The sequence below is a fragment of the Monodelphis domestica genome, chromosome 6 (assembly GCF_027887165.1).
Source record: "Monodelphis domestica isolate mMonDom1 chromosome 6, mMonDom1.pri, whole genome shotgun sequence".
In the NCBI taxonomy this organism is placed as follows: Eukaryota; Metazoa; Chordata; class Mammalia; order Didelphimorphia; family Didelphidae; genus Monodelphis; species Monodelphis domestica.
Genome location: NC_077232.1, coordinates 302,173,597 through 302,192,241, shown reverse-complemented (window position 1 = coordinate 302,192,241; position 18,645 = coordinate 302,173,597). Strand labels below are relative to the sequence as shown.

The 18,645-nt window shown below is 38.2% G+C and overlaps 1 protein-coding gene across 2 annotated transcripts in view; it reads left to right on the top strand.

Moving 5' to 3' along the window:
* The window catches only part of NDNF (neuron derived neurotrophic factor), a 42,602-nt gene that overhangs the window by 3,596 nt on the left and 20,361 nt on the right, over positions 1 to 18,645 (top strand). The window contains exon 2 of one of the 2 annotated variants that reach the window (XM_007495541.3): positions 7,243 to 7,334. The exons of the other annotated variant lie outside the window; for it this stretch is intronic. The gene's annotated coding sequence lies outside the window, so the exon portion shown is untranslated. The remainder of the gene's footprint in view (positions 1 to 7,242; positions 7,335 to 18,645) is intronic. 2 annotated transcript variants of the gene reach the window in all.

Here is an 18,645-nt window from a genome sequence, read left to right as displayed (position 1 = left end):
CCCTCTCCCTCTCTCCTTCCCCCCATCTCTTTCACATAAACACACTTATAAAATAAATAAGAGAAAAACTCTGACTACCATGTAGTTGTGTGACTTCACAATTTTTAGAGGGGCACCAGGATTCCATCATACTCTCCCAAGCTAGAAATACAGATGAATTTGAGAAGGTTAATTCTCTTACTAATTTTCCTTGAAAACTCACTAGGGGGTACCAGGGGACAAGATGTGGGCCCTCCACCATTAGGAGCTCCAACATCTTCCCTTCCCCCTTGTCAAGTTTTCTTGTAAGCAGCAGGCACTCTCCCTGGCAGCAGGTGAAAGTGTGAACTTTGCCAGAAGTGGATTGCCATCTGCTAGCTGCTAGGAAGAGGAGAGGAACGAGTGTTATTGGCCAATACTGTGACAGAATTGAGAAATATTATCACCCCAACAATTTATATGGACTTGGGGCAGGGCCTGGAATACTCATTTTGGAATGTGTGTGGGTTTTTTTTTTAATCTTACTTTTTCTTCATCCCAGAGTCTATCATCTTTTTTTTTCTTTCTAAAGAAGCAGGGGTCACCACAAATTATAACTAAATGAAATCTTGATGGACTCTACAAAAATCTTTGCTTTGAAAACTAATGTTCAACATTCTATCCTCCCTCCCCCATTAACTAAATTTCCAAGAATAGCCTTCTTCAGAATTCCTCTTTTTAAAGTTAAAGTTCTACTTTTCTACTGCCCAGTATTACCATGCCCAGAATGATAACCAGGATTCCTTGTATTAATTGCCAATTAAAAAGAAAACACCAAGTCCTTCCCTCCTTCTCTTTGAAAAGTAATGGATGCATCTCATGCCGTGATTCACAGGAGAGTACAACTGTTCTCATAATTTTGGAGTGGCTGAAGCAGTTTGTGGGATGAGATCCATGAATTTAGTTATGTTTCAATTTAACAAAGACTGCCCTGGGTACATTTAGGCCTCCAAGAGCATACCTAGCATCTGCTGCAACGCAATCCAGGCAGTTCAATGCCAGGAGCAGCCAAAACATCCATTGGCCTTTAGTTCCCAAATGTACACCAAAAAGAAGATATGACTGCCATTTTTCTTTCCTTCGTCTTAGTGTGAACAAAATAATTTACCGAAGTTCTAGCCTAGAAATCACAGAGGAATTTGTTCCAGATGACATCTGCAAAACATGATGGAGGGAGTATATGTTTTAATTTTGCCAAACAAAACCCACAGCTTGTTTTAACATCTTAAAATATTAAAAGCAAAAAATCTGAAAATGGGATAAAAAATGAGACAGTACAATGTTTGAGTAAGGGAGTGTGTACATTTCCTTGATGAACAAGGCGATTTCAACCAAAGAACAGCTGGGTTCTGGGTTCTGTTACAAGGTAGATATCTTTTCAATTCCACATTTCATTTGGGATTCCCATCTGAGTCTTTCAGCCTTATAAGTGTGAATCTATTTGGGCAAACCTTCAATCCTTTCCTAAACCCTTTCTGAAGTTGCTTTTAATACTTCTTTGAATAAAGATTGGATTAAATTTCTCAGCTTTCAATTAAAGTAGATATTTATGATGTTGACATTGGGCACCATAGTGACTTTGTAATTTTTTTTCAGGGTCCAAATCTTTATCTCTATTTCCTGAAATTAACATTTTCTTAAAGAAAAAAAAAAAGAGCAGAATACCTATAGTTAAATAATTGAAATCCTTGTAGATCTTATCTTTAAAAAATCTAATCATTTGCTACTTTGTAGCTGTATTTACATTTTGTATGTTTGCAAGCAGAAAAACATTTTTTTAATGATAGGATGCCATGGTATTGGGAGAAACCTTAGCAAAAGACAAGTTACAAACAGACATATCGTAGCAATTCTTTCAGGGGTCTTTCTTTCCAAGTTAGAAGAGAAGTTAAGCTTATTGATGTCATTGCAAAATGAGGGAGATAAAGTTCCCGCACACACTGCATTCATTACCTGATTCAAATAATTTTTTCTAGCACTCATATCAGCAAAAGTGGGATCTGAGGATTTAAAGGGTGAAAGAATGGAGCAAGTTTTTCTCCTTGATTTTGTCATTTTTTTGTTTAAGAGGAAATTGAGACTAGTGTTCATTCACCTCTGCCAGCTATTGCCAAAGAACACATCTGCCATAATCTTCTGCTCTATAAAGATGTCATAAAAGAAAGGGAGCCAATACAAATGTGTTTTTCATAATTACTTCAAATAAACATTTTTAAAAGTAATTTTTATGCTTCTGAGGGCAAAAAAAGCTTAAGGACACAATCTGAGGGGTCAAATTGGCCAGTTTCTAAAATTCAGAGTAAAGGAAAGCTGAGGTTAAAAAATTGCAGAGGAAGAGCTCTCTGGTCTATGGAAATTGCCACCACATGAATTAGTGAGAGATTTGGAGCCTTTTTTGCCCATAGTGATGAATGACCTGGGATTTAAAATGAACAGATTCAAAGAAGAGCAATACTGCATCTTTGATGGAGGAAGCATAATGTGGGTGGAGGGGTCTGGTCATGATTCAGAAATGTACCTCCAAAAGCAAGGAGGTGAATGAAAGTATAAGGGATCTGGTGGGGTTAGGATCTCACTCTCTGTGGACACTAGCAATGCTAATGTTTTGTACAGGCTTGTAAAGAGCAAGTTGAAGACATAATTCATGAGAATGCAAGTGATGGCACAGCTGGGGTTGCTCCCCTGCCCAGCTTAGACTCTGACCATGCCTAATAGTGTCACCACATTATGCTCTTAATTCTGATATCAAAAATCTTTTCCAATTAGACTAATAGAATTAGAGAATTCTGTACCCCTCTCACATATGCCAAAGTGGGAAGAAAATAAAGATTTGGTCACATTTTAATAATTTTATTGGATAGTCTTTGAAAGATAAAAATTGCTTTACCATTTTGAAACCTGGGTACTCAAGCATTCATAGCAATGTGATACATTTGAAAGTGATTGAATAGAATCAGAGGACCTTGCTTCAAATCCCAGCTCTGACACTTCTTATCTATGTGGCCTTGGGAATGTCACTTAAATCCTCCCTGCCTCAGTTTCTTCATCTGTAAAATGGGGGAGGGTTATCAGATGACTCTTGGGTCCCTTGCATCTGGAGAGCTCTGATCCTATTTCCTCTATGTCCCAAGTTACTTTTGTGTTCAACTATCTACCTATGTTTGTATGTACATACATGTTACATTTCTATATTGTCCATATGTTGATAGCACTTATTCAGAGTTCAGGTTTTATATTTTAAATTAATGGATGCTCCTTCCCTTAGTGATAAGAACAGTGGACATGGTTTGCACAATTCTTCACAAACTGTCTCATTTTATGATCAGATTTTCTCCAAATTAAGTTGTTTGAAGGATAAATAGATATGATAATTGGGGAGATAACTGTTTTCAGAATCAGTGACTGACCAAGGGCAAGACTCCCCTACAAAGCCAAAGCACCTTGGAGCACTGATTTAGCTTATTTAGCACATAGTAGGAAGCTCAATTAGCACTTCTCCCTCTCCTCCTTCACACCTCCCCCCTAAACTAAGCCCTGTCCCAAACTGGAAGGACCTTAAAAAATCTGTTCTAAGGGCAAGCCATTGAAATGCGGTATGTTAACCATAAATAATAGTCCTTAGCTAGATAAAAAGCTTTAGTCTATGTAATTAACATTTTCAGACTAAAGTTTTTTACCTGAGATCCACTGACTTTGAGAGAGGGCAATTGGCTATGAATCTGAATGGAAAATATTTTTTCTTCATTTCAAAATAATTGGTTTCCTTTGTAATCCTAGATATATTTATTTTTTTGCATTTAACACAGACTTCATCAGACTGCTGAAGGGGTCCATGACACACAGAAAAGGATTAAGAAGCACTTAACAATAACATTTTTGCTGGACTTGAGGCTGATCCAAGGGGGTGGAATTTGAGAGGCCCCTCCAATTCTCTTTTCCCACTTTACCATCAGTGCCTGAAGTGCATCCCATCCCCCAACCTCTTTAGAATTTCATTCCTTTGACTTGATAAAAATTTCCAGACCTCAAGAGTTGACTTTTAAAATACAACTGAAAGGGAGGACTAGTTGGTAGAGTCTCGTCGTGCTTCAAAAAAATCCAGGATGAAGACTAGACCTGGACAAAATAATGAATCAGGAGATACTTGTCTTTGGTACCCCAGGCTCCCCTGTGAGGAAGCTTTCCCCACCCTCCACCATAGTATCAAATTCCCACCCACCCCCTTCAGTGGCCGTTTGCTCCCTCTCCTTTTATCAAAACCAGCTCCCTGGCCTTTATGCCCTCGTGTCAGCTACTCCTTAATGTGCATCGAAGTCCCTGTGTTAGCTCTCCCAGGGGTATCTCCATTTTATGCCTTATCTCTAATTGTGGAGCAAAAGGCTTATCCCTTGTGAAGGAATGTCTGGCCTCCTTAATTAATACTGCATAAGCAAGCTCTCCTTGGGACTGGCATGGAGGGGGCCCGGGGCACCCAGCAGGACCAGAATAGCAGTGAAAAGGAAAGTCCAGGACAAATTTGACCTATTGTGTAACTTATACAAGGGCCTTGTCCATTTATTGGGTTAAAAAAAAATCACAGTGAGAGCCAGAGCTTAGTGTGGTGAAAAAAGCTCTTGGCGAAGTCAGTTCACCTAGTTTCAGTCTCCTCAGCATAAAAACACTTAGCCTCAGTTACTCTATCTGTAAAAGAGGGCTGGCACCATTTGCGTTATCTATTTCAATCCATCAATATCATTTTGTCTGTGATTACTATGACCACTAAGCACTGTATCCAGTTCTCAAAAGTGAGACAATCCTTGTGCTCAAGGAGCTTCTAGTCTGTAGTCAACTCCATTGAGGGTTATTGTGAAGAAAGAGTCTTAGAATCCCCAGGTTCTGTATATATCCTAATGAATTATGTTTGATAAACTAGGGGCGTGATGTTTTTAAAAAATCTAATTTTTTAACTGTAACTGATTCGTATTTTTCTACATCTGTATTCCAAAAAGTTGAATCAATAATCCAAGAAAGAACCTTGTTTTTTAAAAAAATGATTCTGCCTTGTCAATAGAATACATGATATTTGTGTAAGTTTCCAAGAGTGGAATGTCAAGGCATTTAAAAAAATAATCGCATGGGCAAAAATCTAGAAATGCAATTTTAGGGATGTGAAGTTCACTCTAAACATTCCATTTGGACTCTGGCATTTCAGATTTGTCTGTATGGGATTCTGTGAATCTGATAACTGCACTGACAACACAAGTCAACCCTTTTGTAGCCGACTAATTTGGAAATAGGAAAGTAAGGCCCCTGAGCTATGTAAGATGGGAATATTGATTTACAAAAGTGGTGATGATTTGGTTATTGAGGCTAGATTCCCAACTGACTAAAGCTCAGTTCTGGGCTTATGAGGAACAAAGAAAGAATGGGGGGAAGAAAAATTAAGTCAGATCAATTATAAGTATTTCTAAGGGAAAATAAGGCTGTCCTGAGATTTATTGCATGAGTTTCCCTGTGCTGAGATAGTTTCTTTTGGAACTGACTTTTTCAGAGAGATGAAATATAGGTCACATATAGGATCACATTAAGTCTTTGTGTGAAAAATAAAAAAGGCATCCAGATGTTCCCAGATATCTAGATTCTAGGCATTTTTTGGACAAAACATAGGTGATTAGTTGGAGTTCTCATTTTTTATATTGACATTTGACACTGTTAAAAAAAAAGTCTTATTTTGGAGGAAGGAATATATTGGGAATTCGGGTTATTCCTTAAAACAGGAAGAAAACTTGCCCCAAAGATTAAATTGTTTGTTTGCCTTTTGAGATATCAGAAAGACAAATTTAATCTCAATCTTCTCATGATTGGGCTGTTGATAAACCCTTTTGCAAATAGGATTCCCTTTCCATTCTCTCTAGGTTTGTAGAAGTTAAGCTCTGGGAATTTCACATTCCCAAATCATTACATCTCAATCTTCCTTTAAGGTACAGTTTATATACCACTTCCTATGGAATACCTTTTCTGGTACCCTGTTAGCATAAGAGTGTTAATGAGAGACTCAATGAAAGATTCGCCAAATAATTTTCTCTCTATTTGTCTGTTGTATTTTTTTTTTTTGGTCTCCCCCAATAGAATATAAACTTTGAGATGTCTGGAACCTTTTGTCTTGTGTTTTCATTTTTTCTCTCCTTGTCACCAGTATCAAGCAATACTATAACAGATCTCTTCTTGATTTCTTTTCTAGAACAGAGGTTTTGGGTAGTAGATACTTTAGTCTATTTTTTTAGTATTGTGAAAGTATGAGAAGTAGCTGTTTGCACAGTGGTTAGGGCTTAGCCTGGAATCTGGAATTCTATGTTCAGATTTGGCCTCTGACACTAGGTGTGATTGATGCTGGGCAAGTCACTTAGCCTCTGTTGCTTAGTTTCCTCAACTGTAAAATGGGGATAATGATAGTGTCTACCTCTCAGGGTTGTTGTGAGAACAGATGAGATAATATTGTAATAATAAGAATTTAGCACACTGCTTGGTCCCCAGAAGGTGCCGTATAAATATTCAGTCCCTTTCTTTTCTCTGTTCTAATATTACTTTTTTGTCCCATTGCATCTCTTACTTATATCTATAACGTTCTATTTTCTTTTTTCATAGTCTACCCACCTTATGTTCTAAGCTATTATCCTCATTTTCTCTCTCTCTCTTTTTTTTTTTGCTTAAGTGTTTTAATTTTATTTTCTCTTGCTTCTTTTCTTCCATCATCTCTTGGAGTCCTTATAGCCGTGACATTCTCTTTTTCTGAAGACCTACTTGTACTTATTGTCAAATTATTTCCTTCTGGGTTTACCCGTTGGTGTTATTGTGACCCATAGGATTTCTTCATTGTATTTGAGCTTTCATATTTCTTTTCTTTGTTTTGCTTTCATTTTCTCTTTTTATTATAAAGATATTTTATTTTGCCAACTACATGTAATAATATGTTTCCATGTAAGCTTTTCAACCACTTTCTAAGCTTAGTTTTTGCAATGAGACGCTGTTCCAGTACCAAGTTCCTCCTGTTATTGAATGCTAGGTTGCAGTGAGCAGTCCTATTCCCTCTGCAATACAGAAATTGCTGCCACTGCAGCTGTGAATGGGGTAGCTAGAACCAGGTTCTACTCTCTGCTAAAAGCTTTGACTTCTGTATTGCACCTCCTGCTGGCTCAGAATGGGTTCTGCCTTTGACCTTATCTCTGGCTCTTTTCCCTTGTACAGTAACCAACTGGGAGATGCCCAGAGAACAAAGATGGCCGTCATCTTCTGTTGTGGCCTAGATCTTGGATATCATGCTGGTTTCAGGCTTCCTGGTGAGCATTATGCTCTATATGTTGTCCTGATGTTGGATGGCCCCGTCTCCTGCTGTGTCTCTAACAAAATGACTACTTTCTGTGCTCTTGTATAGCCCTGGCACGTATTATCTGGTTCCATAGCCCTTCCAAGTGATGTCTTCAAAGTTGGCTCCAAACCCTCTACTAGTTCCACCAGGCTTGTGCTCAGATCCATCTGACTTCAGGCCCCATTAACCAGAGATTGGGATGGTCCCCCCACACACACACCCCCACCAGTGCCTTCCTCATTCACAATAGCCATAAACATCAGCCCTCATTTATCAGAGAACAAGATGACTTCACATCTTCCACTCCCCTCCCTCAATATACACAAGTATATAGACCCACTTAAAGTGTCCACGGGTTTCTGGCTATCATGTGCAGTTCTGAACTGAATGGAAGAATTTATCATTGTTACTTTCTTGTTTTATTGTGTTTTTTTAATCTGGAACTCTTTTAAATGATCATTGGAGTGAATGTCAGGGGATCTATGGCCCTCTAGGTCTTATACCATCTCCCTCTTAGCCACCGGGTCCCCAGCACACCTTCCATTCAGAACTCTCTGCTGCTAGCCTTTACAACCTTGTTGGAAATAATACCTTGTCATAGTGTATCTTCTCTCCTACTTATGATCCTTTACTTGTAAAAATGATCATTGGTAAATATTGGGGAAATAGTGTTGCTGTAAATTCCACTTGCAATTTGTAAAGAACAATTCCAAAATTATTACCACTTTTTGACCACATTTAGAAGTCTCTTCTGGGTGCAATCTGAGTCAACCCCTTAATCTTATAATCGTTGAAATAACTGACTTTCATTGTTCTAGTGTGTTGGAAACAATGGTGTAAAAATGCATGGACAATCCCAGTTCTGAGATACTCACTCCATTCCATCTGGTCCTGGTGTTCTTCTCTACGAAGTTTAGCTACAACTTCTAATCTTTCATTTCTGCAACTGAGACAAATGGGCACTTCAATGATTGAACACAGTGATGTTCTTGATCTTAAATTCTATGGCAATATTTAGGCTCTTACATTAAAAAAAAGTTTTTCTTCATTTAGTTCCCTAGTTTCTGAATAAAGAAGTGGAACCAATGGGACCATTAAAAGTTGTTGTTGTTTTTTTCTTCTACAATGCCCCTTTTCTTTCTAAAATAGTGTGCTGTTATTTTTGTAGTCTACAATTAAAAAAAAAACACCTCTTTTCCCAGTAATAGACTGAATAATTGCATTTGAGTTGACGTATTTACCTGTAAGATAATAATAGATGAAATCTGAAACAAAATTGTAAGAAACATTTCACCGGGATATTTTGGTTTTTGCCAAGAGTAATGGTGAGGAACTCCATGAATCTTATATTACATGGAAGATGAGTGTTTACATTATGCCTTTTTTAAAGGTCAAATGTAAAAGGCAGGTAGTTGTCAGATTAATGGTTTTTAAAAAAAGGATGTTATATGAAGCTTTTCCTTCCGTACTTGGGATAGACAGTGAATCTGAATAACTGAGACCCTCCTGCTCAAAAATAAGTTACAAACAATTATGCAGAGCAAGCTTAAAAGTTGTGTCTTGGTAGTTTTTTGTTTGTTTTGTTTTTAATAATAAGATTACAGACCTAGACTTGGGAGGGACCCTAGATGCCATATTATCTACCTCTCTCTGAGTCACAGTCGGACAATAAAAATTAAGTCCCTACTATATGCCTGGCACTGGTGCTAAGTTCTGGGAATACAAAGAAAGTCCCAATACAGGCAGTCCCTGCACTCCAGGAGCTCATAAGGAAGGAGGAAGACAACCCAGCCAAAGATGCTGGGGCTGACAATTACTCATAAAGAGAGGGGGCATGATATGCTCAAAATTAACTTCATCTTGCAGGATGCTGAGTTTCTGGAGATTATAAAGCCTAGGAAAGCTGGCAGGTGGGAAATGAAGAGAGTTACCTGCATGTTCTTCTTAATCTGGGAGGAACCTCTGGATGGCCACCACCCTCTCCAATCAGAGGGAAAGAGGGGCCCCAAGGGCAGGGGAGATTAAGAGAGGATGAGTTTCAGAATTGATTTCATCTTGCAGAATAATGATTTTCTGGAAATAAGTCAGTCCAGAGAAGTAACCTGGTGGGAAATGATAAAGAGAATTCTGAATGCATCTTTAAATAAAGATAGCTGGGTGACAAAATGGATAGAGAGTAAGGAATATGATTCCTCTTCCTGAGTTCAAATCTGGCCTCAGACATTTACTAGTTTTGTGACTCTAGGCAAGTCCCCTCACCCTATTTGCCCCAGTTTCCTCATCTGTAAAACGAACTAAAGAAAGAAAAGTCTCTTTGCCAAGAAAACCCCCAAAAGGGTCACAAAGAGTCAGACATGACTAAAAAACAACATTCTTTAAATAGTGGAAGAATTGGAAGGAGATCTCCAATGTCTATCTTACACCCTTGCCAATCAGAGGGGCCCCTCTGGTAGCTGGAGTTTCAGAATTGATTTCGTATTGCAGATTGATGAGTTTCTGAGATAATGAAGTCCAGGAAAGCTGCCATGTGGGAAATATTTAGAGGAGGGAATTGAGGCAAAGAAAGATTATGACCTTCTTAAAGACAGAGGTAATAAGTAAAGTACTATTTGAACCTGAGCCTTCTGTCCATTCAAGTCCACTCAATTCAGTGCCTACTGTGTTCCCAGCTCAGTGCTAAATGCTGGGAATACAAAGAAAAGTTAAAAAAAAATCTCAAGGAGTTTACAATCTAATAGGGAAGCCAAAAACAAACAAAGTAGAGATAGGATAAATTGGGGGTGATAGCACTAAAAGATAAGGCCCTGAGTCTAAGGAGGATCAGGAAAAGAAAAAAAAAAGATTGTTGCAGACATGTGACGTTAGCTGAGATTTTGAGGGAAGCCAGTTTACTTGAAATTGAAAATAAACTCCATTAAATTATTGTTGTTGTTTTGAAACCAATAGTGATGGGCATGATTTACATTTTTAGACCTCCTATCAAAATAAGCTTGTTTTAGGTAATCTTCCAAAACAAATCAATGATCAAAAAACCTGGTGTAGATGGTATAGCTGAAATCATCATGGTTCTGCTGATCTTTTGAAGTCCAACAGAAACATAAAGTGCTTTCCATTCAGAATACTTAACACTCACTGAAATAAAAATGTCCACAGCTGGACTTGTGATTACTGTTCGCTAAGGGAGAATAAAACGAAATCTACTTAGCCAGTTTGCTGGGATGAGAAAGCACGAAGTTCATGATTCTTCAGTATCATTTTAATTTTTATATTTTTATGCTTTAGTATTATTTTTATTTTATTGGTGCAATATGTCTGCATTTTTGTACATTCACTAGAATCAAATCCCCCTGAAACATGGGGTCTGTTTGGGTCACCAAAGGCATTATCTCTCATATGTTGTATGGACATTTCCAAGTTCTCTGATTCTTATTGGTCTGTTTTGATTGGACATTTCATAAGAGACAGACCAAATCCTTGGAGCACACTCAGTGCCGCTGAGTACACACAGATTGAGATTATGTCATTCTCCCCCAAATCTGGCTTGGCAACCCTGATCACATCAAAGCTGCTTGCCATATAACTTATCGATAATTATTTGTTCCAAACCTTCCCTTCATTAGAGTGCTAGAATCCTAGTGTGTGATTCCCATTAATATCAGGAATCATCATGTCTTCTCTCATGATGGCATTGATGAGGTCAGTTTCCATCTAAATTTCATTTATCTCTCTAAGATTAAACTCAAGTATTCTCAACAAAATTTCTACTTTGTATAAGAAAATATATCATTGAATTCTGAAAAAAATTTGAAACTAGTTAAGAAAATTTCAACTCAATTAGAGGGCTGTGAATGTTTTAAAATCACCTGAATCCATTTGGAAATAGACACAAAATGGATTTGTTCGACTTTTATTTAGTTAAGTAATAGGAGTGTCTGTAAAGGGTTTGTGCATGTATTTTAGGCAGAAGTTGCAAACATAACAGACAGCTTTCCAGGTTTCAGGAACACTCTGCCTTCCCAAGTAATAGCAAACAGGCAATTTTCACATAATTGTTTTCTCCTTGGAAGACTGTGTATTGTGTAATGACCAGAGCAACTTTCTTTTGACCTGAACATTGACCAGCTGCAGCCTTTCCTTCTCCCTCTCTGCCCCGCCTTCTCCTCCTCCTGTTTACTTGTTGGTTTCTTTAAAACTCAATTTATCTTTTCCTCCTTTTGGAAGGAGGACTGGGAAAGCCCAGAACGGAATCCTTCCCTCCATGGACTGATAAGAATTTGTGACTTTGTAACTTCCCCATTTGCTGCTTCTGTGCCTGCATAATTTTATCCTGTTTATCCTTGAGCTATTCACTGAAAAGGACAATAAGGATTCCTACATCTTCCAACTTTAAAAGGTGAAATTCCCTCACTGCAAACTTCAATCATATTTCTCTTTATAAAAAAAAGTGATCACAAATTAGCAAGGGATGATCATTGTAACTACCGCAAGTTGCTAAACAAACCCTTATATCTAAATTAATGAATTCCAGTGCACAAAAGATCATAGTATTTTCTCCCTATAAACCCCACTAAGTCCTCATTAAAATTCTTTGATCATTCATTCTTATTCAGATTTCCTTTTATGGTTGTGAATAGTGAGTAATCTTTTCTTCTGCTTTTCCCATAACCTTGCATTATTTCATAAAGGTCTTTTCAGATTTCTTTGTGTACTTCATGCCTCTCAGGCTTAATGGTATTATAGTACATTTCATTATTGTATTGTAAATTGTTTAACTTTTGTACAAGTATTTGACATTTGCTATTAAGACAGATTTTATCTCTTTTATCTCTCATATGTAACAGTGCTATACAAACCTCTGCACATATGCTTATGCATATATTTATAATTAATTTTCCCCTGAGGGACTTTTTTTGGGGAAAATATTTTAATAATACTATCATGAGGTCAAGTCGCAGGAAGCCTGAGAGTAAAACCCTTCCTTTTATAAATGGGAAAACTGAGCCCAAGTATAAGTTACTTACCTAGGTCATGAACGTAGTATTTTGGGGAATGCTCCCCTCAATGGAAATCTTTTTCTTTTTCTGTATACTGCCAGATTTCTTCCCAAAAGATTTGCATTTGGGAGAAGAAGATGATGATGATAATTAACAAATATTAGAGCCATTTTTTGTTGGTCAAAGGCTTTAAACTTAGAATTTCAGTTTATCCCCAAAAGACCCTTTATCTCAGGGGCTCCTTTATCCCCATTTTTGAGAGGACTGTTGAGTTAGTCATCGTTTTTTTCAGGCTAATCTGACAACGCAGTGAAGGCACCCTCGGATTTTGTTGCTTTTCACTCTATTTACTTCTTTGCTGAGTGGTCTGTGGTACATCTAGGTTGTTTCATTTGGCATTGTTTTTTACCTCTTATTAAGGTTCTGCATTTTAAAAGTGATTTTCCCCAATTTCTTTTGCCACGTTTCTGAATCATTCCTTAATCCAGAAACAATCCTAGGGACTGAGCCAGTTCTCCCTCTCCTTTATCTCCACACATTCATTTGACTTGTGAGAAACTGGAGGGTGGAGTGGAGAGAGCATGGGACCTGGAGTCAGAAAGACTTCAGGTTGACTCTTGCCTCAGATGCTTACCAGCTGTGTGACCTTGGACAAATTTCTCAACATCTCTGGGCCTCGGATTCCTCAGCTGCCTAATAAGGTGGTGGGGCTCAATGATCTATAGGGGTTATTTCAGTCCAAGATCTGGGATACAGTGATCCTTTAATCCCTAACCAGAAGCCCTAAATGTGGAAATCCTAAAACATTAGCCAATTCAAAAGCAACTTGGTCTGTTAGAGGATGCGAGTGACCTTAGATGGATCAAATCAAGGTTCGAATAGACAGGAGGAAGAGTTCTAAGGACCTGACATCTCCTGGGATGTATCGCTGCTGGTTTTATTCAACCTCTAATCTAATAGGGACCTAACCTTTCACCTGTTCTGCTGGGCAAATAAACACCAAATCTCCAGCAGGACACAACTGAAATCTATCCCTCAGACAACCTGACTCTGTCTTGCTCCCCTTCTACCATCTTTCCATTCCTCTTTAACCAGTGCCACTTGGAAAAGCCCTTCTAACCAGTGTGTTCCCAGCAGAGGCCATTCTGCTGTGTCTTCACAACTTGCTCTTCAAGGATACCTAGAGTTTAGAATGATCAAAAAGAGAGAGAGAAGGGAGGGAGGGAGAGGAAACTTCAGGTAGCACTCAATGATGGCAGTACCAGTTGAAATGCCTTAGAAGAAACTTGCTAACTTGATCTCATCACAGCTTAACACATCTTCATGTCATAGGAAGAGGACTTTCCAGACAACCTTTTCCCTGGAGATCTTGTTTCTTCAAATAGCACATGCCCAGATGGCACTTTGAACTTGGAACCTTTTGTCCTCTGGCTCTGGGAAAGCAGGACATTCTGCCTTTACACTTTTAGAATGTGGTTCCATACTGCCTTAAGTTCAGAGAGAAAAGTCCCTTTGACTCAGAGATAAGGTGAAATGGGTTCCCTTTATTTTAATTTTTTGCCAACTTAAGTGTGCATACAGAGTAGAATTCCATGTCTGAAGCTGGCATCATACATGTCTAAATCACACTCAAGTCCAGTCCAGCAAGCATTTAGGCACAAAACATTAGGCTGAGTGCTGAGGAAATCAACAAGTCAATCGTTAACCTCAAGGCTCTGACATTCTACTTCCAGTAAGGGGAGAAATACAACTTGTAAATACATAAAAGTAAATCCACCTTAAGCGGAGCAGGAAGCAAGGACTAATGACTCCAAGGTGGAGGAACAGGTCTTAGGAGAAGGGAGAACAGAAAATAGGTCTTGAATGATGCTGCAGAGTTAAAGAGAAAGAGCAGGGCATGTAGGGCAGAATAAGCCAATATTTATAGGTAGGAGATGGCATAGTGAATTCAGAGAATTTCAAAGTGGGTCAGTTAAATGGGAATAAAGAGTGTTTGGTCAGGAAAGGAAAGGAAAGGAAAGGAAAGGAAAGGAAAGGAAAGGAAAGGAAAGGAAAGGAAAGGAAAGGAAAGGAAAGGAAAGGAAAGGAAAGGAAAGGAAAGGAAAGGAAAGGAAAGGAAAGGAAAGGTCAGTTGGAGCCTTACTTATCAGGAAGAATTTAGATGGCAAGCTGAGGAGTTTGATATTATATCCTAGAGATAATTGGGAGCCGCAGAAGGTTATTAGACAGTAGAATTATGTGATTAGACCTGGGTATTAGGAAGATTATTTTGTCAGCTAGGTGGATGGTGGATTAAAGAGGGGAAGCAGTGGAAGCTGGAAGTCCACCAGAGAGGTTGTCGCAAGAGTCCAAGGGGCTTTTGGTGATTTATATCAGTTTAATATGAAAGTAACAACTGTTGACAGTGTTTGAAGACTCACAGAACATTGCAAAGTGAGTAGTGCACTTATTTATTAATTGCATTTTCCAGATGAGGAAACTGAAGTCTAGGTAGGTTGTGACGTGCCTATGAAACTACAATTTAAACCAAAGATTCATCATCCAATGACTTACCACCAAGACTGTCCTCCTGAAATGAAATGACAGCTGGGTTTAACATGAGAAGACTGGGGCTAGACTCTTAGCTCTTCCACTTACTATCTTGGTCCTGTGACTTAAAGGTGGATTACCTTCCCTGAACTTGTATTCTCAAAATGGGAATAATAGAAGTTTTGCTTATGTTCAATCACTGGGCTCTGATAAGGACAAAATTGCTTTGTAGGTTATGGAAGGGGGAAAGGTTACCATGATTTATTATACTCCAGAAGAATCCAACATCTTTAACAGAAATAGCTAGTAGTAGTGTATCACATTAGAGTAGTTAGGTAGCACATTGGATAGGGTGCTAGACTTGGAGTGTTTAAATCTAACCTCAGACACTTTTTAGCCCTGTGACCCTTCAGCAACTCACTTAAACCTGTTTGACTTAGTTTCCTTATCTGCAAAATGATGTGAAAAAGAAATGACCAATCACTCCAGCTGGTGTCTCTGTCAAAAAAATCCTAAATGGGGTCATGAAGAAACAGATGTGATTAAAATGACTCAACAACAACAACAACAATAAAATCATATGAGATTCCTCATGGAGAAGAAAAGAAAGGATAACTGAGTCACTGAATGGAAAGAATGCAAAAATAGTCAGATCTTAGGACTTAAAGTGAGGGAGTAGCTCAGAGATCATTGCATATAACCAGCCTCTGGACAGTAATTCAGTGTTAAGCAGTGCTACAAAGCTTTCTGATCCCAACATTAGGGCTCTTATCTTTGTTTTCCCACTATAATGTTCTTTTGATTCTTAATATTTCCTAGGTGGAGGATGGGACAGAGGCTGTCAGATAATGGCCACCTTAATTAACATTCTACAAAAATGATGTAGAGGGTAGGTGGTCTTTGACCAAATGATTCATGGTGATATTGTTAGCCAGGTGAAAATGGGCTACATCCCTGAGAGTCAGCTATGAGTCCTTTCAGGAAGATGCTTTCTTGTTTAGCTTTAGGGAGCTCCATCAGTGAACTGCTCTGGGTCTGAACTCTCCAACTTCCTTGCTTAGCATTACTTTTGATCTTTTTCTTTCCCTCTCTCAGACCACTCAGCCAGCTGGTTGCCAGATCTTGGCTTTCTTACTCTCACATTTCTTGTATCATCTTCCCTTACTCTATCGACTAAAACTGTAGTACCTAAAATCGATTGTCCTGTATCAAATCTCACCAACTTTAATCCATTGTCTACTGTCCTACTCAAGTGATTTTTCTGAACTGCAAGTCTAACCAACTCACTCCCTCTTTTAATTGCCAACTCAGATATGTCTTGTACTCCTAGTTATGAACTATAATGAAATTAGATACATATGGACCATGTAACAATGAATAAAAGTAGGCTTGTTCAGCTATAGCTGAGAAAGGATATTTAGCAAGGATGTATTCATTCAAGGATAACATTCATTTGGTGAGATGTTCTTTTACTTGTCCAAAAAATAAACTGTTTCAAGGTTCAAGGGGTTTCACTAATTTTTAGAATTTGAATTTTAGGATTATGTCTTGAATAATCAGAAGAGATCCTCCTGCTATGCCCTTTCCTTCAGCTCAAAAGGAATGTAGCTAACAATGATGGTCATTAGGTATGGTTCCGAATTTCCAAGAAGACTAACCCTTGATTTGATGGTGGTTTCACTCTGTCAGGCACCATTTTTTCTTCCTTTTCTTTTGGATTCCCCTATAGAATATTCAGTAGACAGCAAATTTGTTTTATCTTATTTACAAGATTTTTACAAGAATGAACACTACTCATTTAAAACAAAAGACATGAGAAAAAAACAATTTTCTCTTATTATAGAAAGGCTATATAAAATAGTTGATGAGACTTGTATTCAAGTAAGATTTGTACTCAGGTAGATCTGTGTACAAATCCTTCATGAGATCCTTTATGATCTCATGTCACTTAACTCTTTCATCTGTTAAATGAATGAGTTGGATTTGAAGTCCTCTAAGGTCCCTTCTAGCTCAAAATCTAGCTCCTACAAGATGAGGGACTGGTGATATGGGGAGCTTAACAACCAAAGGTGGCTAACTGGAGTATCTGAATTATTAGAGGGAAAGGAGGAAGGCTTCCACCATGTTAACAGGACTCCCTGAGGAGAAATTTTGGAAGAAATGAACAAGTCACAAGGAATGAGCAGACATGGATGTCTGTGACATTGAGACAGAACTCCCAAATGAAAGAGATCACAAATTCATTTAGGCATTTGACTTATGATCATATGGTATCTTTGTGAGCACGGTTTCCACTATTTTCTATTGATCCCTAGGATTTAGGGTTGAAAGAGACCTTAGACATGGTTTAGTCACTTTGTTCTTTAGAAGAAGAAAAGGCTTGTCTAAGATAACACAGGTTAATTCTTGGCCTCTCACTTCACATTGAGACCTTTTTACTACTCCATGATGCTAAGCATTATACAGTACTGTGTCCAGTGGGTAGTAAGTGCTTAATAAGTGGTTTATTTATCATTTCCCTAGATGTCTATCTTTCTACCCATCCCTCTCTCTGTCATCTATCAACTTATTGCTTTTGCTTTTTTTTTTTAATCTGGATACTATTTGATGCCTTCCTTAGAAAATTATACTCCCTCTAAATTGCTCCTTGGCTAGTTAGGTGGTTCAGTGGATAAAACCACCACCCTGGAGTCAGCTGAAAAGGGAGATAGGAAAAGGGAAATTGGAAAAGTGCAAACGAGTTGCATGGGAAGGTCTTTCAGTCTGTGGATTATTGGCATGGGGAATCCTAAAAGCCTGAAAGCAGATATGTCCATTGGATTTAGAGAGGCTAGGCATAGAGATGCACACTGGTAATCCCTGCTAATAGGGGAAGCTGAAGTTAGGGGGTCTCTTTAGCTTGGGAGTTCTGAGCTGCAATAGGGTTAAAATTGATGGAAGGTCCATATGAAATCTGAACACCAATAGAGCAAACTCCTGGGACTGGAAGGCCAACATGTTTGCTATAGAGGAGTGAATGAATCTATGTCAGAACAAATGGAGCCAATTAAAGCATTTGTGCAGATCATTATTGGTATTATGAAGATTAATTTGGGGATCAGCCTAGGAGTGACTACTGAACTTGTGACTTGGACAAGATAGAAAGACCCAGTCCCTCAAAATAAATAAAAATAAGCACATATACTCATACCTGTTTGGAAGTGGCAAGCGGTAGTTTGCTATCTCAATAGTGCATTATTTATCCACTGTTACCTGCCAAACTTTCTGTCTTTCCCAAGAGCCTAGTGGAAGAGGGTATACGCTGTATGTGCACCAGACATGCTGATTGGTTTTCCTTTATTTTCTTTTCAACTTCAGAAAAGCATGAGAAATTCCATCTCCAAATTTCATGTTAAGGGGAAGTCATTTGGGAAGTTAGTCACATTAATGAATATTTTCAATTTTGTTTGTTTCCAAAACACCAAACACTAAAAATTAATTCCGTAGAATTGATATTTTGGAATTAACACTTAAATATATTTATTATTGTTATTTTTCAAACCCATACCTTCTTAGTATCAATTCTAAGACAGAAGAGTGAAAAGGGCTAATTTCATACAGCTACGAAGGATCTGAGGCCACATTTGAACCCAGATTCCTCCCCAATTCTAGGCCTGGATCTTTAACTACTGTGCTGCCTGGTTCAGGCAAATTTTTAAAAGCTAAATGTATGTTATTAAATCTGGAATGAAAGCAGAGCATTTTACATGAATCCGATCT